We start from the raw sequence: 26,693 nt of genomic DNA, 5'->3' as shown, positions 1-26,693 counted from the left end.
TTTGGAGCATAACAATCTGTAGATCTATGTCCAGTTTTTTTCATAGTTGTAGAAATTTCCGTTGAACCGCTTCTTGCTTGGGTTGCTTTTCGGTCCATAGGCCTTCTTCCTCTTTCTATCCTCAACAATGTTTGCTCCCATTATTGTTGAGTTTCCACGGCCTTTCTTTTCAGCAGCTTTGTTGTTCTCTTCGATTCTCAACCGAACAATGAGATCTTCAAGGGACATCTCCTTCTGTTTATGTTTCAAGTATTTTTGAAGTCCTTCCACAAATGAGGCAACTTCTCAATCATTGCTGCAACTTGGAATACTTCATTGATGACAAGACCTTCAATGAAAATTCTGTTAGTAGAAATAATATAATTAATATTTTCAACATTAGTATTAATTTGACTTATACCTTCAGCAAGGAGATCGTGAATAATCACTTGCAATTCCTGGACTTGGGTAATAACAGACTTGCTATCTACCATTTTATAGTCCAAAAGTTTAGCGGCAACGAATTTCTTTAACCCGGCATCTTCTGTTTTGTATTTCCTTTCAAGCGCTATCCACAGTTGTTTTGACGTCTCCATATTACTATAGACGTTATACAGATCGTCCTTTAGTCCGCTAAGAATGTAATTCTTGCATAGAAAATTAGAATGCTTCCGCGACTTAGTCACGAGAAAGCATTCATTTTTTGGAGTTTCGTCGGGCAGAACATGAACATCTTCCTTAATGAACTTCAGCAGACTTAAAGTCGTCAAGTAGAAGAACATCTTCTACTGCCACCGATTGAAATCAATCCCGAAAATTTTTTCGGATTTTTCTGTTGGTGCCAATGCCGATGTTGTTCGGCTTGTCGATGCATTGACACTCACCATAGGAACAGTCTGGTTCCCGTTGTCATTCGTCATTTTTGTAAAAGAATGACACAAACAAACATTAAAATCACGTAGATTTTAATCTCCACTAGAGTAGAAAACCACACAGATTTTAGTTTCCAGAAACAGTGAATATAACACAAATACAAAAAATATTAAATTCCTTAAACTTGTTATTATTCTGTATTTGTAAAATAATTCTGGAGAAGATAAAATAACATATAAACAGAAATGTTAAAGAAAACGAATTTAATCCGAGCCCACTGAATTCACAGTGTTTCCTTAAGGAATTTAATCCCCTCCAAGTATCCAAGGTTATGGATTATTTCCTCCCATGATAGAACGAATTACACACTGGTATAGCGATACTTCAAACCTCAGTGTTTCAGCGAACATAAAGATCGGTAGCAAATCACACTTACTGCTGCTTTCTTTGTAGTTAAAACAATGTAGAAGAAAGGAGGAGAAGTCAGAAGTTTGTATGGAAAATCTGAGAGAATGGACTAGTATTTATAGCCAATGTTGAGCTCAAAGTGAAGAGGTACAACTCTTCAAAACTGAAGAGGTGCAACTCTTCAGAAGGGTTGTTTGTGTAAAACGACCATAAGTTAAATAGCTTTTACAAAAAAACAAAGGGCATATACTATTCCGTTGGATTTAATATTAATTTTTCGTTTAAAAAAACGGATATGTTAATATTTACTATTAACAAATAAATTTGGTCCAAAAAATTAATCAATTAATCGATCATTTAACCAAATCCGTAGCCGTAGCCGTAGCCGTAGCCAAGCCGAGCGAGTGACAACGACGACGGCGCGAGGCTTGCCTTCTTCTTAACTCTTTAAGAGCTAGAAGAAGTGCAATTGTGTATATACCCATCAAAACTTTTTTCTCTTCCAATATGGGACAATGTCCCTTTGTCAAGGAGGGAAACTCAAATATTTTCAATTTCCCTCCATTTCCCATTCACCCTCTTTTAAACTACATTTAAGCTTTAAAAAAAACCAACAATATTAACTCTAGGATGTAAGTTGGGTGTCATACTTGATTTTCTTACAATAATAATAGGTCAAACATAAGTAGAATAACATTTACAACAAGACTCGGAATTAAGGCGACCTTCATATATCCCCAAAAGGCATGATCTTCGGAGTATGTATAGGGTGGATCCATCTAATTGTTTCTTCTAGCATGATTTCTTAACTTTGAAAAAAAAAATATTGGAATCATAAATTAATAGAAAGTGACAAAAATTATAAATAATTCATATGAAAAAATAATTCAAAAATTATAGTCAGAGGATTTAGTGTTTCGACTTCCAAACAGTATTACTATTGTTCATTGTGAGATCGATGTAATTAATATATACTCAAATGAATATAGGTGTCTCTTTTTCAAGAGTTTAAATTTTTAGATGAAGCGGATCAAAGCAGTTGGAGATGATGAGTTCAAATCTCACCATCAATTTACGTACTTAAAGATTCATGCAGAATGTAAGAATTGAATAAATAAATTAAAGAGTCTCTTCCGTAATATTTTATACTTTTAAAAAAGATTATTCGCTCAAATTCAACATGAGGAGTAATGACCACAACGGGGTGTGGTGCGACGAATGAGATCCCTCCAACATTAACCAGATATCTCGAGTTCGAGCCCTAGAAATGGAAAAACCCCTAGTAAGGAGAGCTTCATCCTTTAGAACTTGTTTAGATAGTTGTTACAAATATACTATATTGTATTGTTATTTTAAATAATGAGCCTATGCGATATTGCGATGCGAATTTAAACTTTCATTGTGCTAGTTATCACGATCAAGTTAAAGAAATTATTAGCATGATGTTTCTAAGAGCGATGAGTTGGAGGAATACCTGACACTGGTCGAAGGTTTCGCATTGCCAAGCTGAAGGAACCCTAAAGCCGATGGAAGAGGATATATAGTTGGCAAATCCTTGAAAAGTTTCATATCCAGAAGGCAACTTATGGTGGTGATAGTGGTGGTGCTAAACGACCATGGTGGTAGTGCGTCATCTTGTCCTTTCACTTGGAATGAAAATTTTGAATTCAGAAGCTGTAGGAGTGATAAGAAATGGATATTGGATCTATCAATCCCAAAAACTATTTCATGAGATAAGGGATGCCTAAAACAAACATAAGGAGACCAAATTCCTATACAACAACAACAACATACCCAGTATTATCCCACACCCTGGGGTCAAGGGAAGGTAGTGTGTACGCAGGCCTTACCCCTACCATGTGATGATAGAGAGGCTGTTTCCAATAGACCTTCGGCTCAGGAAAACATGAGCACCACATTAATAAAAATATAGACAAGAAGGGACAGTACCAAAAAGCCATAAAAAATCAGAATAAAGACAACAAGATAGTAAGGTGATCAACAATAAAAGAAAACAACGGTTAGTCATAAAAATCTATTACCAACAGAAAGCGAGACTGCGTGCCAATACTAATGTTATTAACACTCTAGACTACCTACTTTACTACCCTAATCCTCGACCTCCATGCCTTCCTATCAAGGGTCAAGTCCTCGGTCAGCTGAAGTTGCGTCATGTCTTACCTAATCACCTCTCCCCACCTCTTCTTTGGCCTACGTCTACCTCTCCGTAGGCCTTCCAATGTCAATCTCTCACACCTCCTCACCGGGGCGTCTGTGCTCCTCCTCTTCACATGACCAAATCACCTAAGTCGCGCTTCCCGCATCTTGTCCTCAATAGGGGGCCACACTCACCTTGTCGCGAATAACCTCATTTCTGATCCTATTTAACTTGGTGTGCTCGCACATCCATCTCAACATCCTCATCTCTGCTACCTTCATCTTCTGGACATGAGCGATATTGCCTGGCCAACACTCAGCCCCATACAACATCGTTGGCCTGAGCATCACTCTGTTAAACTTACCTTTAAGTTTTGGTGGCACCCACACTCCCCTCCCCCTTTGCGACCAAATTCCTATCTCACAGCTAATGTGGGAATTCTAATACCACCCCCACCCCCCCACCCCTTTACGGCACGCCCAGACCCTGCCAACTGGCGCATGGGTCTAATACCATGTAAAGAAATAGACTAAATTCCATTCATGCAACCAATGTGATACTTCTAACAGCATGTAATGGGATCTGTAATACCATTCAGTTAATTTTCTAAACCTCGTAGATTAGTCCGCAAGAATTTCTTCATATGACTAGGCAGTACAACAATCTCCATCACGAGGAAACAAGCAACCAAGAATCTGCCTCCACAGACCCATCCTCGGCACAAATCCGTGTCTCACCATCTGCCTCAACGCCCAGTCTAAATCGCCAAGAAGCTTCCCATTACAAAGGTCATGTATCAACAGCTTATAAGACTCAAAACTTGGATTCACCCTCTTATCAATCATGACATCCATAAAATCTTTAGCCTCTAAATACCTCTTAGCATCAAGCAAAGCATACAACACCTCCTGATATGTCCCTGGATTCGGATCACAACCTTTCAGCATTACTTTCTTGAACATCTCAATCCCCTCGTCAACTCTACGTTGCTTCCTAAGCCCCGAAATCAACGTGTTAAACACGATAGCATCTGGTTCAACATCCTCCTTTTCCATCCTCTCTAACAATCCCAACGCCTCATTAACACGACCACGCTCGCACAAAGCATGCATTATAGTCGAAAAAGTCCTCACATTGGGTTGACATTTCTGCTTAGGAAATTCATCGAACACCTTATATGCAGCATCGAGCTCCCCGCAATGACACAACCCCTTAACGATAATCTATGTTGCGTGGACTCTCTAAAATGCTGCCGCACTCGTGTCGGATCCTCCAAAAATACACTACTTTTGCAGGATCCAACACGCATCCAGCGACATTTTTGGAGAGTCCCAGAGACATAGACAATAATATTCAAACAACAGGCATCAATCTCCACACCCAATTCGGAAGCACGAATATACACCTTATGAACAACATCAAATTGTTTAGTATTCACTAACAAATTCAGAACAAAATTGAAAGTTCTCACACTTGGCCAGCACTTATAATTAGGCATATCAAAAAGGGTCTCAATTGCTCTATTAATTCTACCAGCTAAATGCCCATAAATCTTAATAACATCATAGAAAAAATCATCAGAAAGTCTACACTTCCTTTCAAATTTGATCGTTTCCATAAGGGTGTCAATTGCATCAAAATACTTAGCCATTGCTAGGTTTTTGACAACTACACTATAAATGGCTTCAATGGGTTTGTAATCTTTTCGTTTTGAGATTTGATTAAGTACATTTAGAGCTGAATTTGGGTCTTTGAGATTTTGGAAAATTTTGATGACCTCATTTGGGCTTAACAAATCTTTGTAGTATATAAGGTTGACTTCATCAAAATTTTGTATTTGGAATGATGAAAATGGACATGAATGTGGAAAATATAGTGGAGATTGAAAGATTAATCTGTGGATAATGGGTCTGTAAGAGAGAAAACGAACTAAAAACATTGTTTTATCGTCCAAAAGCAGTAGAATATGTGCAATAGCAATAATTTCAATATATACTGACAGTTTTTACAGAAATCAGCTCTGATGTGAATATTTACTCGTACGTCAAATCAAATAATTTAATTTAAAATTGATAAATAAAAATATGTGTATGAATATATCATGCATTTGTTGGCTTGATATAAACATGAGTAAGTTTTTACTGATTTCAGATTTCAATATGTATTGATAAAGAAACATTATTTTTTATGCAGTTATTCACCTATGCTTAATTACTTAACTTGTAATTGGACCATTGATTTGAAATTTGATATTTTCCCTCATATTATGAGTCAAAGATTGAATAAATAAAATATTAACTTGTAATTGAACCATTGATTTGAATTTCGATATTTTTCCCCATATTTTGAGTCAAATATTGAATAAGTAAAATATTAACTTGTAATTGGATCATTGACTTGAATTTCGATATTTTTCCCCATATTATGAGTCAAAGATTGAATAAATAAAATATTAACTTGTAACTGGACCATTGATTTGAATTTCGATATTTTTTCCCATATTCGGAGTCAAAGATTGAATAAGTAAAATATTAACTTATAACTGGACCGTTGATTTGAATTTCGATATTTTTTCCCATGAGTCAAAGATTGAATAAGTAAAATATTAACTTAGCTTGAATCCTATTGAAATATTATGGATAGGTACATCAAAATTCTAAGTTCAACCAGTTAGTGTAGTAGACACAGGTTTGTGGTGATATAATTCCATCTGGTATACACTGACTAATCATAGGACAAGCACCACAAGGAATTGAACCTATTTTTCCTAGTTGGCATTTTTCGAACCACTGGTTGATAGAGTTACTCGATAACAAACTGTTCCAACAGGAATAGAACGATACTCTCCCAACCCATTGTTCTTCGGCTCTTTAATAACATTGTCCAAAACCATAGACTTCAAAATTTCACCAATTTGTTGACTTGTACATTCAACAACTTTTAGTTGAATAACCCTATGCTTCCACTAGCTAATTTTCTATCAAAACTGGCCACAATATTTTCAGAATCAACCTAACAAACATCATTCACCTTATGGTAATCAAGATTGATTGCGGGGTGCTCTTCAAGCATCCAATCGTACACGCGAACCACGCTACCCTGAGCCACACAACACCAGCCACTCGAGCTAGCTCGAATGGCCTGAGTAGTGCCCGCATCATCCCCTACTGACCGGACCGAAGCCTATTGCCATCAAATGGAGCGCACTCAGCTGACCGAACATGATCCAAAAGGCCATAATATAGAGCTGTTACGTTTTTTCTTTAAATGGTATGAATGGGAAATGGAAGAGGCACCTTTTGGATTGCACCTCTCCATCTCACTCTTCCTTTATCTATAAATTTAGAGGCTTGGCCTCATTTTTAGATATGGAAAATCTGAAATCTTCTCCCCTCTTTCCTATATTGTTGCATTATTTTCTAAATAAACATAAGTGTCAAGTGTGATTTGCTCCGTTTGTTGAGTTCGTTGAAGTTCTGTGATTTGAAGTGCCGCTATCACAGAATAGTTATTCCGTTCTATCTTGGGAAGAATTAATCCGTATACCTTGGGCAACAGTGAGGGGATTAAATTATTTAAGGACACACTGTGAATTCAGTGGGCTCGGATTTAATTTTGTTCTTCCTATGCATTTCTGTTTCTCTTTTACTTTACATGTTTTTTATGATTTTGAACACAGATTACCAACAATCTTAAGGAATTTAATATTTTTTTGTGTTCATCTTTTAATAGAAGTGACTCGATTTCAAAATGACCTCTTTTTGCCTAGACGATGCGTCTGTTGGCTCAGTGTCACTATTGCGAAAGTTAATTAATGTCTTTTGAAGGTAGGCGGTGATGCAAGTGCTGCGTCACTTTGATGAAAACAAACACTGCCAAACTTGTTACTACATTAAATCATTAATTCATGAAATTATTTGCAAAGGTTGGCCAGTTTGAAAATCCATTCCAAGTATTCTGGAATCCACTCACTTTGAATAATATTGTTCTCCATTTAAAGAGAGAATTGTGCATTCGCTCATGAAGAGGCCACCGTAAACCCATTCTTCTTCTCTTTCTATGCCTTTCATGTTGTGGGTACATTTAATTGAACATTCATAGATAAACAATTTTTAAACTTATGTGGCATGTGGTCTTACTGGTTTGATTACTTGATACAAAGTATTTCTATGTCTGGCTTTGAACTCAGAAATACAAAGGCAGTAGGTTACTGCCATTCTTATGATTAGTATCATCATGGTATGTTTTAATGATTATGTTATTGGAAAGACATAAGAAAATGATAATCAAGTGGTGCTTACTTGTTATAGCAGAAACATGTTCAATTGTTCAGAGAAGTTGAGCTATCTGTTATATTTATCTACAAGAATATGTCTTGGTACTATTCGTACTAAGATATTGCCATGTGCTTTGCGGTTTGGTTACAGAATTGAATTTGATATATTTCAATTGTTAAAACTTGAGAATATGAGAAAAGAAAGATTGAATGATCAATTCTTCCTTATCGATTGTAGCCATAGGCATGAAGTTGGATAACTTATGTGAGTGCAGTTTCCATTTCATGGTGTTTCTTAATATTCCAATGCTTCCGTCGGGGAGGACCACACATATACCCAATGGTTTGGTAAAGATTTTTATTACTTGTCTGCTCCAGAGAACTATTCGCTTCTCCTGTTTGCACCTTACGTACATGGCCTTGCGAATTGTGAATGAAATAATCTGCCATGAATTTTAATTGGTTTCTGGTAATGGCCATTGGCATTTCACTAATTTCATCCCTGAGACAAGGTCTGGAGAAATTCCATATACATGGTTTGGAATATAATATGTAGGAATGTACGTATATTTGCTTGATCAGAGTAAAAGATCAAAATATTTAAGTGTTATAATGGTTTAGTTGGGAAGCCATTTGAAAGAAAATTTAAAATATTTGTGATTTTCGACTCCTATTTTGGAGAATAAAATCCTCATGATTTTCTATTCATGTTATGGAGAATAAAATCTTTGTGATTTTCTATTCTTGCTTCGAGATTAAAATCTTAGTGATTTTCTACTCTGATTTATTATTCGGTTTGAAGATTAAAAACTTCAACGTTTATTAAATTTGATTGTGTCACATATACTCGGTTTGAAGATTAAAAAAATTTCACCGTTTATTAGATCTAGTTGTATTAGATGTTACTCGGTTTGAAGATTAAAAATTTCACCGTTTATTAATTTTGAATGTGTCAGATTGGTTTGAAGATTAAAAACTTCACCATTTATTAATTCTGGCACTGTCGTGACACAAACAACAGTTCTTGTGGTTGGCTCTACAACGTAATAGGGGCGGCGAATATGAATCTCCTTTTGAAGAAATATGGTTGGAATATAAAATTATTCACCAAACGACAGCCCCTTAGTCACCGCAATATAATGAAATTGCGGAAAGAAAGAATAGAACGTCAAAGGAGACGATGAATGCCTAGTTGATAAGTTCTGGTTTAGCCAAAACTTGTGGGGGTAAGCTATACTTACAGCTAACCGAATACTCATTCGTGTTCCCCATAGCAAGACACAATCCATTCCATATGAAAAATGGAAAGGAAGAAAACCCAACTTGAAATATTTCCAAGTGTGGAGTGTATTTGGGTAAAGTGCAAGTTCTTAAACCCAAAAGGATAAAAATCGGATCGAGAACCGTTGATTCCATTTTCATAAGATATGCAACAAATAGTAAGGCATATCATTTTCTGGTTCATAAATCAGAAAATTCCGATATTCACATTAATACGGTAATCGAATCAGATAATGCTGAATTCTTTGAGAATATTTATCCGTATAAAAAGGAATGTGAGTTGTCTAGTGAAATATCTAAGCGACCTCGGGAAGAAGAAAAGGAAAGTACACCTAATGAGGTGAATCCAAGACATAGTAAACGTTAAAGGACAACTACTTTCTTTGGACTAGATTTTCTGACATTCTTGTTGGAAAGTGAGCCTCAAATATTTAAAGAAGCAATGTCTTGCTCGAAAGCACAATGTTAGAAAGAGGTAGTCAATAGTAAGATATTATCCATATTAAGTAATCGTACTTGGTAATTGGTTGATCTTCCTCCAGAAAATAAACCTTTGGGTTCTAAGTTAATTTTCAGAAGGAAAATGAAAGTTGATAGTACTATTGACAAATATAAGGCAAGATTAATTGTCAAAGGATTAAGACAACGAAAAGGTCTTGATTACTTTGACACATACTCACCGGTAACGAGAATTACATCTATTTGGATGATAATAGCGTTAGCTACTGTGTATGGCCTTGAAATCCATCAGATGGACTTAAAGACAACCTTCTTAAATGGAGATTTGGAGGAAGAAATTTAAATGGAACAACCTGAAGGGTTCGTGGTTCCTGGAAAAGAAAATAAGGTGTGTCGACTTGTTAAGTCACTTCACGGACTAAAACAAGCACCCAAACAATGACATGCGAGATTTGACCAAATAATATTGTCAAATGGTTTCAAAATTAATGAGTGTAAACAAATGTGTTTGCGTTAAGAATACTTCAAATCATATAGTCATTATTTGATTATATGTGGATGATATGTTGATGAAGTATTTAAAATGTGGGAGCTTTTAGCTTATGCATGACAAAAGCCAATGTTAGACGTAATGTCTAAATGATATAATTTTTTAAACCCCACCAATCCTTAGTGGATATTGATATGATAGTCGGTGAATTCATTGCTTGCTCAGTCTTAGTGATGACTAGTGATGAAACTACAAATTCAAAATTTGTTTACGTGCCTTTCCAGAAATGATTTGTTCTTTCTTGAACATTTATAATGTTTAACTCTTTTATGAAAGGGTGTCACCTAGAACTCTACAACTTTTCATGAAAAGTGCATTTACATATTTTGTATAAATATATCCGTTCATGAACGAATGTATTAATATGTTGGTCTATAATGAGGTGAACCAACCGATGAACATGACCAAAATCCATTGTAAGTTGGATTTGTTTCATGAATGGAGGTGCTATAATTTGCATATCATATAGGCGTATGAATAAATAACATACAAATGCTTGAAAATAGCGGAGTGATTGATAAATGCGTTATATATTAAAAGGTTGTGGCCACAACTGATACCAATCATTCCGGCTGTTATTATAATATACTATTACTACATTAAGTGTAGTCAATAATCTGATATGCAATCGAAAGTCGAGACGTATTAGTCTACGACATAAGAAAGTTTGCATTGAACTTTCATGCCAATGAAACGAGTTTTGAGGTATTTGAAATATACTCCAAATTATGCTTTGCACTACAATAAGTACCCCGCGATAATAGAGGGGTATAGTGATGCAAATTAGATCACCGATTCAACCGATTCTAAACAGTCGGTAGAGGAGCGATGTCTTGAAAATCGTCCAAACAACTGTGCATTGACCGCTCTACAGTGGAGGCTGAGTTTATAGTCTTAGACAAGGCCGGTGAAGAAGCTGAATGGCTCCTGAATTTCTTGGAAGATATTTTATTTCGGCCCAAACCTTTGGCACTTATATGTATACATTGTAATAGTCAAGCGGCAATAGGCAGGGCAGGGAGCGTTATGTATAACGAAAAATCTCGTCACATTCGATGGAGACATAATACCGTTAGACAACTACTCTCTAGTGGTATTATCACGATTGACTACGTAAAGTCAAGAGATAACGTGTCGGATCCACTTACAAAAGGCCTATCTAGAGAGGCAGTTGAAAGATCATCGAAGGGAATGGGGCTAAGGCCTAGGACAAGTCATCATGGCGGTAACTCTACCTAGCAGACTAGAGATCCCAAGAGCTAGGTTCAAAGAGATCAAACAAAGTTATGAATGACATTCAACATTGTCAAATAACTCAACCCATTCTCGTGATGAAGACAATGTAAAATCAAGGTAAAGCATTAAGGTTTTTTAATGAGCCAAAAAAGCTTAAAACTTTTTAATGATTTGCTAAGTCTGGCAGGATATGACCAGATAGTGTGTCTATAGGATTACACGTTTAGAAATCACCTATGTGAGTGTGAAGTATAAGCCGCTTTAAGGGGAATGAAAGTAAAGGCCCATTCTCTAAGCACTCATGAAACTAGGCGGTGTTCATGGCTGAAACGAACACAACCATGAGAACCAAAGACGGTTAAGGATTGATTGTGTGACTTATGGTTGTCTAGGTATACACCAAAACTTGACGGTTCAAAGTTATCAAATCTACTGATTGACCGAGTATATCCGACATAAGTTCACTACGGAAAGTTTAAAGGAAAACCTACTTATCCAGATGCAATTAATCCTTATTTGCGAATCACACAGTATTTTCATGCATGTTTTTCCACATTTGTCCATTCCCCATTCATGTGGGGGATTGTTACGTTTTTTCTTTAAATGATATGAATGGGAAATGGAAGAGGCACCTTTTGGATTGCACATCTCCATCTCACCCTTCCTTTGTCTATAAATTTAGAGGCTTGACCTCATTTTTAGATATGGAAAATCTGAAATCTTCTCCCCTCTTTCCTACATTGTTACATTATTTTCTAAATAAAACATAAGTGTTAAGTGTGATTTGCTCCGTTTGTTGAGTTCGTTGAAGTTCTGTGATTTGAAGTGCCGCTATCACAGAATAGTTATTCCGTTCTATCATGGGAAGAATTAATCCGTATACCTTGGGCAACAGTGAGGGGATTAAATTTCTTAAGGACACACTTTGAATTCAGTGGGCTCGGATTTAATTTTGTTCTTTCTATGCATTTCTGTTTCTCTTTTACTTTACATGTTTTTTCTGATTTTGAACACAGATTACCAACAAGAGCCTCTCTGTATGGGAATTTCTTATCGATCTTCGGAGGAATATAAAGCTCACCTGTTCTGAGTAAGTTAAGAATGACGGCAAAATAATCAGGGTCTCTATCAATGAAGTGTTCATTGGTTGTGGCATTAGAATGCAGGTTCCAATTCTCATCAAACATGGCTCCAAAGAATGAATTCCTACCAGCACCTGCTAAGGTTGTGGCCGTAGTTTCAAAGATTCTGCCACCAACATTGAATTTCACCATGCACCACCAGTTAGTTCTTCTGAAGGTTCAAACTCAACAGCCATGTAAATTTGATTTTTCTTGGACTTGTTTTGGATGTTCACAACAGTTTTTATCAACTTCTTTTTGACAAGTGAAGTTAGGGTTTTGTCCACAAGAGTTGGTGGGATGTTTGATATCTCTTTTTTCACATCATATTTGGTGATTCCAAAATTCTTTTTACTTTTGATCACACTGAGCACTACATATTTAGAATCCATTAAGTCTGGTCTTTTCTCCTTCACTATTGCGGCTGCTTCTCTTGATCGATTCATCTCAGTGAACATAGTTTGATTATATTTTGATATCTCTCGGTAAAATTTTTGGCTCTGACACGATGGTGTTTTAACACCTCACACTTGGAAATTTAGCCCTTCTCTGTTAAAAAGCACGGATAAGGATCTGATTTGCCCTTTTACTATCATAAATAGGTCTTATTTATCCTCCGTTTAAATTTTTTATCAAATATGTCCCTATCATTATACATTAGGTGCATATATATCCCTTACACGTTAAAAATACCCTCCCAACTTTTAAAAGCCACGTGGTATCTCCTTATTGGACCAACTGACCCGTCCCATTTTTTATTTCAAACTCACCCGATCCAACCTCTTAAACTACACCCATCGGTAAAAAAAACCTTTTTTTTCATCTCACTATCTCCTTCTCTCTCTATCTCTAACATAAAGAGACCAAAATCTAGGATTTACTAACATAATTAATTTAGTAATTTCATTCACTCACTAATGAATTTATCTAACTTCTCTAACTTGTTTAATAGCCACCTAATAAGGACAAAAGGCAAAAACTGCTTGATGAAGATGAAGAAGTTGGACAACATCCACGTGAAGATATCTACCTTACAACACAATGTAGTCAAGCAAGTCAAGGCCCAGAGTTTGTTTTCATGCTTACACCGAGCGTCTATAGTGAGACTTCAAGTAGTTCATTTCCTTCTTTTGAGCACCAGAACCCGAAATAAAACCAGCTATAAGGCCTATGGTTGTGTCAGAGGAAAAAACAAGGCTTCAACAGAGACAACAGCCATCACAACCTTCAGGATCAAGGATAATTGCATTCAAAGGTGATCATAATGGTTTAAGTGTTCCATCAAATCTTCCTTACTCACCAGGCAGCCTCGCATGGAAGGGAAAAGTTATTACTGGAAGACAATTGGAAATGCAAAGTAGGCAAAGAATTGAGAAGTTGATGCCAAGGAAGGGAAACAAATGATGTGTGGTAGTTGAAGTTTTTTTGTTGTTTGTTTTGGGCTTGTATTTACTGCATTATGACAGTATAATTAAACTGTTTATTTTTTGTTTAATTTGATGGTAAATTAGAGGTCGTATTATGATCAAGGGTCTGTAAGTTTTAGGGGGTTATAATTGTGCATCTAACAATCCATGGTCCAATAAGGAGATGTCACATGGCTTTTAAAAGTTGGGAGGGTGTTTTTAACGTGTAATGGATATATATGCACCTAATGTATAGCGGTAGGGACATATTTGATAAAACATTTAAACGGAGGATAAATAAGGCATATTTATGATATTAGAATGGCGAATCAGACCCTTATCCGTAAAAAGAAAAAGAAAGAAAAAAATTATGGAATCTTAAACATGAAAATCTCATTTAAAAGGGTCACAAAAAACAATAGAAAGACATTATTTAGAAAGAAATCTTGTAGCAAATTGGTTTTTCTCCACTTACCGGACTTTGTGTTACCACGCCAACGTGTATTAATGCACCCTCAGTTATGGAGAAGTGGATATAATGTGAAAACCCTAATGTATATGATGTGAAACCTTAGGAGGCAGCAAGATATACGATTACTTTAATTTATAGGGTAGGGTTAATATACAGGGGTTTTACTTAATCTGATACACGTGCATAGAGTAACTAAAAGAATGCACCCGATTGGTTCATTAGTAAAATAATTAAGAAGTGTTACTCAAATTGTTAGGTTGAAAGAATTGCACAATCAATTTCAGAATCAAACTTCTGTTGGGAATTGACACCATTTAATGGAGGCAAGAAATCAACTTAATCAGTTATGATAAAAATTAACCGAACCGTACTGATATCCAAAAAATATTGAGATGATTAACATAGTTTTAAAAAGTCTAATATTGATTATACAAAATAAAGTAAGGGCGGGCGGGATATATATCTCTCTCGGCGCATGTTAGCTTAACCTGTGCCATCAATGGAAAAGAGAGTGTGAATTCCCTCGCAAAAGGCATTAATGGCCCGGGAAGCTACATCATATGGAGGAAATCACCAAAGGAAGAAAGGATCTCAGCCAAAAGGAACAAAGGACAACATGCAAGTGTCGAGCGAAGCAGTAATTGAAGGAATCACGGACCAAAGCAATGGAAAAGTAGATTACAGAGTGCTGAGAAATTAACCCCAAATCAAAGTGTGAGTAGTAATCGAAGGATGACATGGGCAGAAGAGGTGGAAGCATCAGTTGAGATGGCAACGAAGAGCTCAATTTGGGATAATTTCGACATTACCAAGGTCTCAAACGCAGGGTTCAAACTTGATTTTATTGAACCAGAAAAGCATGGTGAGTTACCTGTTTGTGAAATTGACATAGAGGACATAAGCACTGAAATAACATGCTGAAAAAATGCAGTGGTATGCTATGTATTGGTGGCACATCCTCCATTCACGGTATTGAATGGATATATACAAAGGCAGTGGGCAAAGTATGGCATTAATAAAGTAGTGATGCTGAAAAATGGTATTGTATTAGTACGATTTGACACAGAATTGGGTAAAAATGAGGTAATCCAAGGAGGTATATATCATTTTGACAACAAGCCATTCATTGTAAAGGCTTGGAGTCCGGATATGGAATTCACTAGAGAAGAGCTATACACAATACCAATATGGGTGAAATTGCCAGGTTTGGACTTCAAATATTGGAGCCCTAAGGGATTGAGCAAAATTGGGAATTTGATTGGGAAGCCGCTGATGGTGGACCAAAACACTGAGAAAAAGATGGGCCTCAACTTTGCTATATTACTAATTGAAGTAGATATTGATACGAACCTACCTGAGAAGGTGTATTTCAGGAATGAGAAGGGAAGCCTGGTAGAACAGAGAGTACACTATGATTGGAAACCTACTATATGCAAATATTGCTAGAAGTTTGGACATGTGGACGAAAACTGTAGGAAGAAGAACAAATCACAGCAAGAGTCTCCAAAGAAGCTAGAAGAAGAGAGGCACAATGTAGCAGAAGAACCAAAGACACAAGGATGAACACTAGCAGTAAATGAAAACTTGAAAGCAACTGAGGTTTCAAAGGAAACTGGAACAAGTAAAGGGGTTGATAAAACTCAAGGAATCAATCCACAACCTGGTAAAGGTGCATGGATTACTCCCCTGAACCCAAGCAAGCAACAATCAAATCATGGAGCAAAAGATCAGAACAAAAATGCATTCCAAGTACTGGAATGTGCAGAAAACAGCAATAGAGGACATGGAGCCAGTAAAGTTAGAAATGAGGGAGGGAGTTCTATACCTCTCTCAGGACATGTATAGCGTGTTATGTTGGAATGTAAGGGGCATAAATGGCCCAAATAAGCAAAGAGATGTACAACTCCTTTGCAGGAAAGAGGAAGTAGGACTGGTAGGTTTGGTAGAACCAAAAATAAAAAAAATAGGATTGAGCAGGTGGCAGGCAAACTGTTTGGAGGTTGGAAGTAAATCACCAATCTTGAGCATCATTATAATGGAAGGATTTGGTTAACTTGGAGGCCAGATCTCTTTCAGGTTAACCAAATCTCAAGTAATGCACAAGCAATAACTTGTAGGGTGACAAGCAGGAATATAACTTTTACACTAACAGTGGTATATGCACATAATGCCAAAGAGGATAGGAGAGTATTGTGGCACTATCTTAATGATATAAGTAGAACCTGCAATGGACCATGGATCACTATGGGAGATTTTAATGCAGTGCTTAATATGGATGACAGGATTGGGGGCAACCCAGTCACAGTCTTGTGGATTGTTGGAATTGCCTCCCAAAGGAAGCGGATACACATGGAGTGACAGGCATGAGGGACAAAGGGTGATCTCTAAGATAGATTGGGCCTTTATCAATAATGAATGGCTGCTCCAGATGCCTGCATATATAGCCAACTACATGCCAGCATGCATTAGTGACCACTCTCCAATCAAGGTGGAACTACTTAATGCACCTGGAAGGATTAGCAAACCTTTCAAGTATTGTAATATCTGGGTAACTCACCCTAAGTTTTTGGAGGTAGTGACAACAACTTGGCAGAATATAGAGGCAGGATGTGCTATGCTACAAGTAGTTAAGAAGCTGAAATCATTAAAGAGGAATCTGAAGGAGCTCAACAAGCAGTATTTCAGAAACATTCTAACTGAAGCTGAGGAGGATAGAACGAAACTAGAGCGAATACATAAAGCACTGCAGGCTACTCCCAGGGATCAAAATTTGCAAGTTCAGGAGAAGGAACAATATCAGAAGTTTAAAAGATCATCATATCTAGCAGAAGGCTTCTTGCAACAGAGAAGCAAAGCAACATGGATTCAGCTTGGAGATGATAATTCTAAGTACTTCTCTGTTATTAAACATAGGAGATTACAACAGTGTATTACACAACTGAAAGATACTTCAGATGTAATACACACAGAGCCAGAAGACATAGCTAGACTGTTTGTGGAGTTTTATCAAGAATTACTGGGCAACAAAGGAGCAACTAGAACTAAAGCTTTTAAGAGTTTTTTGAGCAATGGGCATGTATTGACATTTGAACAGAAGATGGAGGTACTTCAACCATACTCTGACAAGGATGTGAAGAAGGCTATGTTTAGCATAGATAGCAAAAAGAGCCCTGGGCCAGATGGATATGGGAGTGATTTTTTCAAGAAGTCTTGGAGCATTGTAGGGAGAGATGTCACTATTGTTGTTCTGCAATTCTTAAACAACGGAAGGATGTTGAAGCAGATCAATGCAACAAATATCACTCTGGTTCCAAAAGTTTCTAATCCTAAATATGCAAGCCAATTCAGACCAATATCCTGTTGTAATACCCTGTACAAATGCATCCCTAAAGTCCTATTTGAAAGATTGAAACAAGCTCTGACTCACTTGGTGGCAGAAAATTAGGCAGCCTTTGTGACCGGTAGATCTCCAGTACACAATGTGCTAATTTGTCATGATCTCATGAGACATTATAACAGGAAAACGACACCTAGATGTCTAATGAAAATAGATTTGAGGAAAGCATATGATATGGTGAGCTGGGAGTTCATAGAAGAAGCACTAACAAGCTATGGGTTTCCAATCACTCACACTCAATTGGTTATGGCATCTATTACCTCAACAAAATTCTCTGTGAAAATCAATGGACAAGGTTATGGATACTTTGAAAGTAAAAGAGGACTGAGGCAGGGAGACCCCATGTCACCTCTTCTGTTTGTGCTCGTAATGGAGTACCTCTCAAGGGCATTAAATAAGATGAGTAAACTCCCAGATTTCAAATACCACCCTATGTGCAAGTCCCTTAAGCTCACTCACCTAATATTTGCGGACGACTTAATGATCTTCCGCAAAGGTGACACTAGATCAATAGCAAGGGTAATGGAAACACTAGAGCATTTCAGTAGAGTTACTGGACTAGTGGCCAATGTGGACAAATCTAATATTTTCTTGGCTGGAATAGATGAAGCAACTCAGGAACTTATACTAGAAAGTACAGGATTCTCTGTAGGTACTTTACCTATCAGGTACCTTGGCTTGCCACTGTCATCAAAGAAATGGAGCAAAATGCATTGCCATCAACTAATTGGTAAAATCACACATAGGATAACAAATGCATACTCAAGGAAGATGTCCTATGCGGGGAGATTACAGATTATAAATGTTGTGTTGTTCTCTTTATATAACTTTTGGGGGGCTGTTCTCATTTTACCTCGGAGTGTGCTTAAAGAGGTGGATCAAAAGTGTAGGAATTATCTCTGGGGGGGTTCAGAAGAACATAGGAAGTTGGCTCTAGTTGCAGGGGAGAAAATGTGTGTTCCAAAAAAGTATGGAGGTCTCAACATAAAGAACTGTAGGCTGTGGAATATTGCTGCAGTAGGGAAACTACTATGGCAGCTAGCAAAGAAGGAGGACATTTTATGGGCTAGGTGGGTCCATGGAGTATATATGAGGACTGGAAGTAATATTTGGCAACATAAAGCTCCAGCTGACTGCAGTTGGTATTGGAAGAAGCTAAATTCTCTCAAAGGCCTTATGGAGAGTTGGTATCAGAATGGGGTATACACACGAACTCCTAATGGTGCTTATTCAATGACAAAGAGCTACAACATGCTACTAGGGGAGCAGGTGAGAATGCAAGAATCCAGCTTAGTAAGGACAACAATGATGCAACCCAAGCAAAGGTTTATCATCTGGTTAGCCAATCAAGATAGGCTGCTAAGAAAGGAAAGGCTTCTCAGGATGTAAATCCCAGTGGCAAATGGATCATGCAGCTTATGTGATCAAGGAAGACTAGAAACTCAGGCACATATATTTGCTGAATAAGCATGGATTACAGCAGTCAGGAATGGAGTGTCTATATGGCTAGGAATACAGCTCCAGGAAAAGGGCATCTGAGAGAGCCTACATTGGATACAAAGAAGGAATTGGAAACAAGCTCAAAGAGAGATGGTCGCAGCCGTGTGGGGTGCTATGATATACCATACATGGCAAGCTAGGAATTAGAGAATCTTTACGAATATAACTGTAAATACAAAAGTTTACAATAGCAAAGATACAACAAGAAGTTAAGATTAGACTACATAGCATGAGAAATTCAGGTAGAGCTCGGATATGTAATTAGAAGAGATCTCTTGAGGTCTAGCAGATACTAGGTGCTCTCTAGGTGTAAAAAGTTTGTTGTTAATGGTAATATTCACAGTTATTACTCAAAAAAAAAAAAAAGTAAGCGAAAAATTGTTGCAGTAAGAATTTGTAGCGATTCCCCAGTGGGAAAAGCCATTGAAGAAGCTAAGAAAAATAATAAAGAAGAAGAAAGAAAAATACAGCAAAAAAAGATTCAGTTTTCATTAAACATAGACTACAAAAGAGAACTACACGATATTTAACTAGAAAGCAGCATAACAAACTAGACACGTGTCGACCAACAGTAGTGACACCTTTAGGGACTGAAAAATAAATAAAAAGGCCTCAATCAATAATAACTAAACTTAGGACCCAAAAGCATAAAATATGAAAAGCTGCTTCTACCACCAAATGCTACATTCCATCCCCTTTTAAATAACCTTGTCGTCAAGGTTTTAAATGGATCAAACCAGTGATAACAAATTTGCAGATGCTTCATTGTTCTTAAGGTTCCTCCTTCACGGTCAAAGTTGAGAATGTTCCTCTCCTTTCCCACACTGATGCCACAAAAGAAACACCTCCAGGATCAAAAGTAGTAAAAGTATACCCCTTACCATCTTTCTTGTCTAATGCTGCTGCGGCACCATAAACTGAGCCTATCCATCTGGAAGTAGATATTTTTCCTTTAAAGCCATAATCTAACATATTCCAGCAACAACCAGTGATACTAATACCATATTGCCTTTGCAATACGCTTGGACAATACTCTAGCCGAATATTTTTATCAAAACCATCACTACCAAGATAAGCATTAGCAGAAGTAAACACCAGCACATCAACCTCATTACCAAACCCATGAAATGATCTAGCAACAATGCCACCATTCAATTTCATCTCAAGAGTCAGAAAGAGAAATCCACCTACTATGAAGTTTACTAGAGCACGAGGAGTGATTATTTTTTCAGGGTCTCGTCTGCTATCTTAGAGTGGCCAGCAGCCACACCAACCAGTAGCACTGCAAGCAACACCACCATGGAACATCTTCCGAGGTTGAAGGTCTATCCACTTGTTTAAGTGATAGAACAAGATTTTGCTCTGTTTGTCCAACAATTCGCCCCTCTAGGTACGAAGCAAAATCCTCAACCAAGTATCCTATTGTGTTAAAAATTAAGAGCAATTGGACAAATCCCACCATACTAGAACTTAAGAGACGATGGAGCTGGAGAGAATAGTTGACATTCTCCCATGATAAAGCCACAAGATGATTTAGGGCAGATGGGATATTAGGAGGTTGATATACAAGTTGCCAAAGAACTCATAAAGCATTAACCTGCAGGGAACCATTGCTGCAATCACCTAACAATGATGTCACAATGTGGTTATGACCTTGATATGCTGCATTTAAGGTGATAAACATCTTCAAAATTACAGTACTAAACAATTTGGTTCCCTTTGTGACACCTTCTACTCTATAAAACACTTTGAGAACCTTAAGACCATCAAATCTTCTAATAATCACCTCAACCGAACGACACACACCTCCAAACAAAAAAGACTTGCTATCGAGAGCAAACTACAGCATGAGAATAAATTTGACTAAGTTGACCATAGCAGAACTACTATCATAAATGGAATTCATATTAATGAATAATTTAGCACTGTAAATGTCAATAGGAAGTCCATCAAAAATAACAAATCCAAGTTGTATATTGTAGAAAAAACTAAGTGCTCCTTCGGTGTTTCCGGCCCATTCGAACGTCTTTATCCTTCCAATCCAACATACGGTATATCTTATTGGTATTTCATCCAAAACCGGGTAAAAATTATCAGTCATCTCGCATAGTGTATCCATACCACGTAAAACTGCCATTACATGCATACCCAACTTAACCACATTTCTTATCAGATTTGACAGAACCAACCCGAAATTACCCTTGCTTCTAACACAAATTCCCACTCTATCACTGACATATAAATTTGAAATTGTAGCAATTTTCTCCAACAGTATATATGCATCTAATGTGAGCAGCAAAAAGCCTGAGGATGAAAGTTCTTGACCAAGATGTGGGTGCTCACTTTCCGCAGAAGTCCAGCTATATCCTCTTTCATTAAAAATATCCAAACTAATTGGATGTAATGAGGTTCCATGAGAAGAAGAGACACAACTAAATTCACCCTCTAATCTCTGCCCTGTATCTAACCAATCGCACACGTGAGTATAAAATAGAGTAATATTGAATGAGTCAGGTCTGATGGTAAACCCAACATTCTCAGTGAAGTCTAAGGAAGATACCTTTACCTGAAGTTGGATGAATCTGGAACTATCCTCACTTTTCTTCTTCAAGTAACCATCCTCTTTTAATTCTTTCTTTGGCGTGCTATTGAAAGCTATGTAATTATTCTCTGATGGCACAAGGCATCCTCGACAATCAAGAGCAAAGAAAGTTGTACTGTCCCTACCATCTATATCTTGAGAAGTGGGCAGAACTCGGTGAGAACAATTATCGAACACTTGGCCTGCACTACTGCCCAAATATTCCGAATAGCCAGTAGTTGTCAAAAGAGAAAGCAAATCACACAATTCTGAGTAGAGCACTCATTGACCACCTTGACTTCGTAATGCTCATGCTCTATGATCGAGAAGGTTTCAGATTCAGATGAAAGTATATAGAGAATGACGAACGATGATTTCACCTTCCTCCACGGTGTTTTGCACTTCCGAATGTGCTGATATGATTTCAGAGTTATCGACGGTTAAGGAATTTGAATCTTCTATCGATCCACTGATGTCATTTAGAGGATATTCCTCAAACACCTCAGTTTCTAAGTCTTCATCACTAATCTTGAGCATGTCGTCTCCATTCGCAGTCACTGGCAATATGGAATCGCCAGTAAACCCAACGCCATAGGAATCTGAACTGTGAATGACATCTGCGTCGTAATGCTGAAAGTACCTCGTCGTTAGGGATAGTTAAATATGCCCTATATCCGATCTCAACGTTATTTCATATAAAATATATATGGAATTTATTATTCTTTTATTATTATTATTAATATTAATTACTTAATTAATTTGAATAAGGTCCTTAATTAAATTTGGAGACTTCTCATAGATCATGATAATAAGAGTAAAGTTTCTTACAATTTAATCTAAATTTTGTTCTTGATCGTAGGGTTATTAATTTGGACATTAGTAATCCGGTTAGATCAATATTTATGTGATCGTCTTTATGAGATAAAGATTAGTTGATCTCATTAACTAAATTATATAGATAAATGATGTATATAGAGATATGATCATTGAACCGACTCATTGGATAATTCCTAACGGTTAGAATTACCATAAACTGTCAATAGGATATTTTCGTGAAGAATGTGATAAAAGTTTCCTTTGACCTGAGATCGTGATAGTAATTGATAAGTTATTTATTGTGATTTGATACTAGACACCTGTGGCCCTAGGGCGATAGTTGAAAGGAAATTGGGTATGATTAAATACTTGTAGAACTAGTGATCGATCAAGATGGAATTTATCAACACATTAGGTAATGAGTTTAAGCTCCATGTTGTCATAAATTATAAACAACCAGACTAAGACCTTGGCGAGGGCGATTGAATGAAAGAAGAAAAGAGTTTCTTAGGTCATTCAATGGTCGATTATATTTTACATGAACACATAGTTGGTCGCCTATTAGGATTTAACGGTTGAACCATATCCTAGGGTGACTCAGAGCTATAAGGATAGAAGGAATTACTACATTATTCTTCTACTGGTTCTTGAGAGTAAATTGTATACTTCATTCTATCTGGTCGTTAAGGAGTGATGCTAGACGCCACCCTTGATTAGTATATTGATGTGATCAATTTACTACCGGTTTAGTATTGAACCTATGGGGTCGCACACTAACGAGTGTTCTAGTTTTTGCTAAAGGATTAATTACTTTATTATTTGATAATTAAATTAAAGAATTTAATTAGTCAAATAAATTAGTTATTAGTCTAAATGAAATATTATTATATTCTCTACTAGCACAAACGATATAATTAATATTGTGGACAAATTGAAGTTTTCTATTGGAATAGAAAATTAAAATATATCTCTTGATTAAAATATAAATATATATATATATATATATATATATATATATATATATATATATATATATAAGGTATGTATATAAAATATTGATGAAAGACTTATAAATCAAATCTAATTTAGAATGGATTTTTACGTTTAAAGTCCAAAAGGACTCGTCGGCAAACATGAAACCCATTTGGAATGGGATTCTATTTTACAATGAAAACCTTTTATAAAGTCCAATATTGTAATGGACTTGTAAAAAGGAATAAGACCAACGTTCTTTTCCTTCCTAGTGGAAAAAGGATTACCAACTAAGATGCTATATATACGAGTATATATGTGAGGAAAATTATTACAAACACAAGGGCATATGTGAGCCGCACAAATCCAAGAGAGTATCTTGACAAGAAATAGTTTTTCTTCTTGGCTGAAAGTTTTTAGAAAATTTTTAGCACACAATTTTATTCAATTTGTTTACGGGTTTCATTGATCAAAGGGTTGATAGCAAGGATCGGTCTCGGTGTGGATACGCATAGAGTCTTCGCACTATCAAAGAAATTTTTGAAACGAGACTCTCTTCACCAGGTACGTCTTAGATCTGATTTTTGACATGTAAATAAATTTTAAACACGAAAAGATCTACTTAGTATTGTTATTGTCTTCCGCTGCGTGTTATGAACATCTATAAACAATCCTTCAGTGGTATCAGAGCCATGGTTTCTCGTGTCTAAAATTTATTTACGAAATATTTTAAGATTATATTTGAAGAGTTCAAACCATAATACATGTGTCTTGTGCAATCGTCAAATTGTATGAATGCATATGGATTGATATTATTTTATTGTGAATAAAATATGTATACATATAAGTTAAACTATTGAGATAGTTTGTAAATTAAATTTATAATTTATATTGGATATGACGATAATCTATAATAGGTTATTGGATTCTACTGTTATTTTAATTGTTATTAGTTCATGAGAAGTTAATTAATAATAATATTCTGGCATGAAATATTTTATGTGATATATGTGATATATAAGACAAACATGTTAGAAGTATGTTGAATTTCGTTTTTATGTCACGTGCTTGTTCGTTATATATTATTTATTACATGTGGTGTAAATTAATTTAGGACTAAGCATGTTGACAACTTGAACAAAATTCATGTGCTATAAAAGATTTGATCATCATGTTAGTAAAAAATTATTTTAATAACAATTCCCTCTTGCTAAAATTTGAGTTCTTAAATAATAAAATATAAGATATTTTATTGTAAAGCTATCCATCAAAATAAATAATTTTATTTATTTATTATTTATTAGGAGCGGCCTTACAATCTGGAGACTTATAGTTCGAGAATATGTTTAAATTATTTATTGCATTAGATGCATGAATTGAAATAATTATTTAATTTTACACTAGACTCCTGGACTACCCAGGGAGTATAAAATTTAATAAATTTTTTGCTATCATGATGGTTGAACTCAACTATGCCAATAGGATCGACCTGACTATTAGGGGACTATCTCACATAGAGCTATTTAAGAAAATTGTATAAGGATACACTTGGTAAGAGTACCAACCTTTAAAATATATGTGAGAAACGACTTGACTTCCAAGGGGCACATACATATTGTTGAAGAATTTATTTACTCAAGTAAAAGAAATAAAGATTTCTTAAACTATAATGAGGGTAAATAGTTTAAAATAATTAGTGAAAATATCATTTAGATAAAAGTCCATGTCTTTATGATATGTGCAAATATGTTCTTATATTATTGTCTTTTCTTTTCTAATTTTAGATTTCTCAATATGTCTGTTATATCACTGCATGGAATACTTGAGACCAACAAGTTGGTAAAATCAAACTTTGATGATTGGTACAGAAATTTGAGAATTGTTCTCATGCATGAAAATCTTATTGATGTGATCGATAAGCCTGCCAAGGAAGTCCCAAATGAGGATGATGGTGATGCCACCAAGATTTATCAGAAATACTAAGAAGAATGTCTTACTACCAAATGCATCATTCTCGCTTCTATGAGTTCTGAGCTCCAGAGGAAACATTAGGATATGAATCCAACTGCAATCATTGAATATCTTAAGAAGATGTTTGGTACATAAAGCAGGACAGTTAGATACCAGCTATCTAAGGCTTTATTTAAATCCAAATTGATTGAAAACTCTCCAGTTGGACCCTATGTCAATCATATGATTGATCTTATTGAAGAACTTGAAAAGTTGGGGTGCAAACTATGTAAAGAGATTTCTCAAGATTTGATCTTGCAGTTACTATCTGAATCCTTTTCACAATTTGTTATTAATTTCAATATGCATAAAATGGATTGTGATCTTCATGAGATGCTTAACATGCTGATTGATTATAAGAATCAATTTGCATCTGAGAAGAAGAAAGAAACTGTCATGTTGGTTGAAAACTCTTCTAAGAAGAAGGGTAAGGGTAAAAGTAAACCCAAGAAAAAGCCTACTGCGCCTAAGGGTGGTGTGACCAAACCCAAAGGCAAAGAAGGCAAAGCTGACCAAGTTTGTAGTATCCGAGTTTTGCTGGTTAGTTTAGTGAAAATTTATAATGGTTTTCATGGAGTTTTTCGGGTGATAAGAAGGAGAGAGAGATGGGGTTTTCTTTGGCATTAAGGACTGAAAATGAGATGAGGTTATGAAAAAACATGTCACAAAAGTAATATAAAAACGTTGGATAAATAAGAAAAATATGGCTGCCCAACCTACTAAATATCTTTAGATAAATACAAAAGGGTGGCAGCCCAAAACTCTAATTATAATATATTTAACAATAATTCATCAAAATAATATTAAGTATTACACATAGAAACACCATGGAACTTCTTTGTCAATATTAACACAACCTAAAGTAAAGAATTTTTATGTATTGTCAATTTCACGTTTAGGAAGTGTGAAGTAAAAAAATATCTCCTCATTATAAATATGCTCAATCGAAAATGCAAATATTAGTAAAAATTTGGGGTGTTACAACTCTCTCCCCCTTAAATAAATTTCGTCCCGAAATTTACCTTGTACTAGTTCCTAAACAAATATGGATATTGAACTTGCATATCCTCTTCTCGCTCCCAGGTAGCTTCTTCGCCAAAATGATTTTTTCAAAGAACTTTCACTGAGGGGATGCTCTTGTTTCTAAGCTCCTTTAACTCACGCGTTAAGATTTGGATTGGTTCTTCTCCATATGTCA

The 26,693-nt window shown here is 36.0% G+C and overlaps 2 pseudogenes; both read right to left on the bottom strand.

Annotated features, from left to right (window-relative positions):
• Window positions 1-3,898: 3,898 nt before the first annotated feature.
• On the bottom strand, window positions 3,899-5,390 carry LOC107802888 (uncharacterized; annotated as a pseudogene).
• Window positions 5,391-6,258: 868 nt separating this feature from the next.
• LOC142167385 (BTB/POZ domain-containing protein At4g30940-like) lies at window positions 6,259-12,494 on the bottom strand (annotated as a pseudogene).
• Window positions 12,495-26,693: the final 14,199 nt, after the last annotated feature.

The sequence above is a fragment of the Nicotiana tabacum genome, chromosome 12 (genome assembly GCF_000715075.1).
Source record: "Nicotiana tabacum cultivar K326 chromosome 12, ASM71507v2, whole genome shotgun sequence".
NCBI lineage: Eukaryota > Viridiplantae > Streptophyta > Magnoliopsida > Solanales > Solanaceae > Nicotiana > Nicotiana tabacum.
This window is presented reverse-complemented; position numbering and strand designations above follow the sequence as displayed.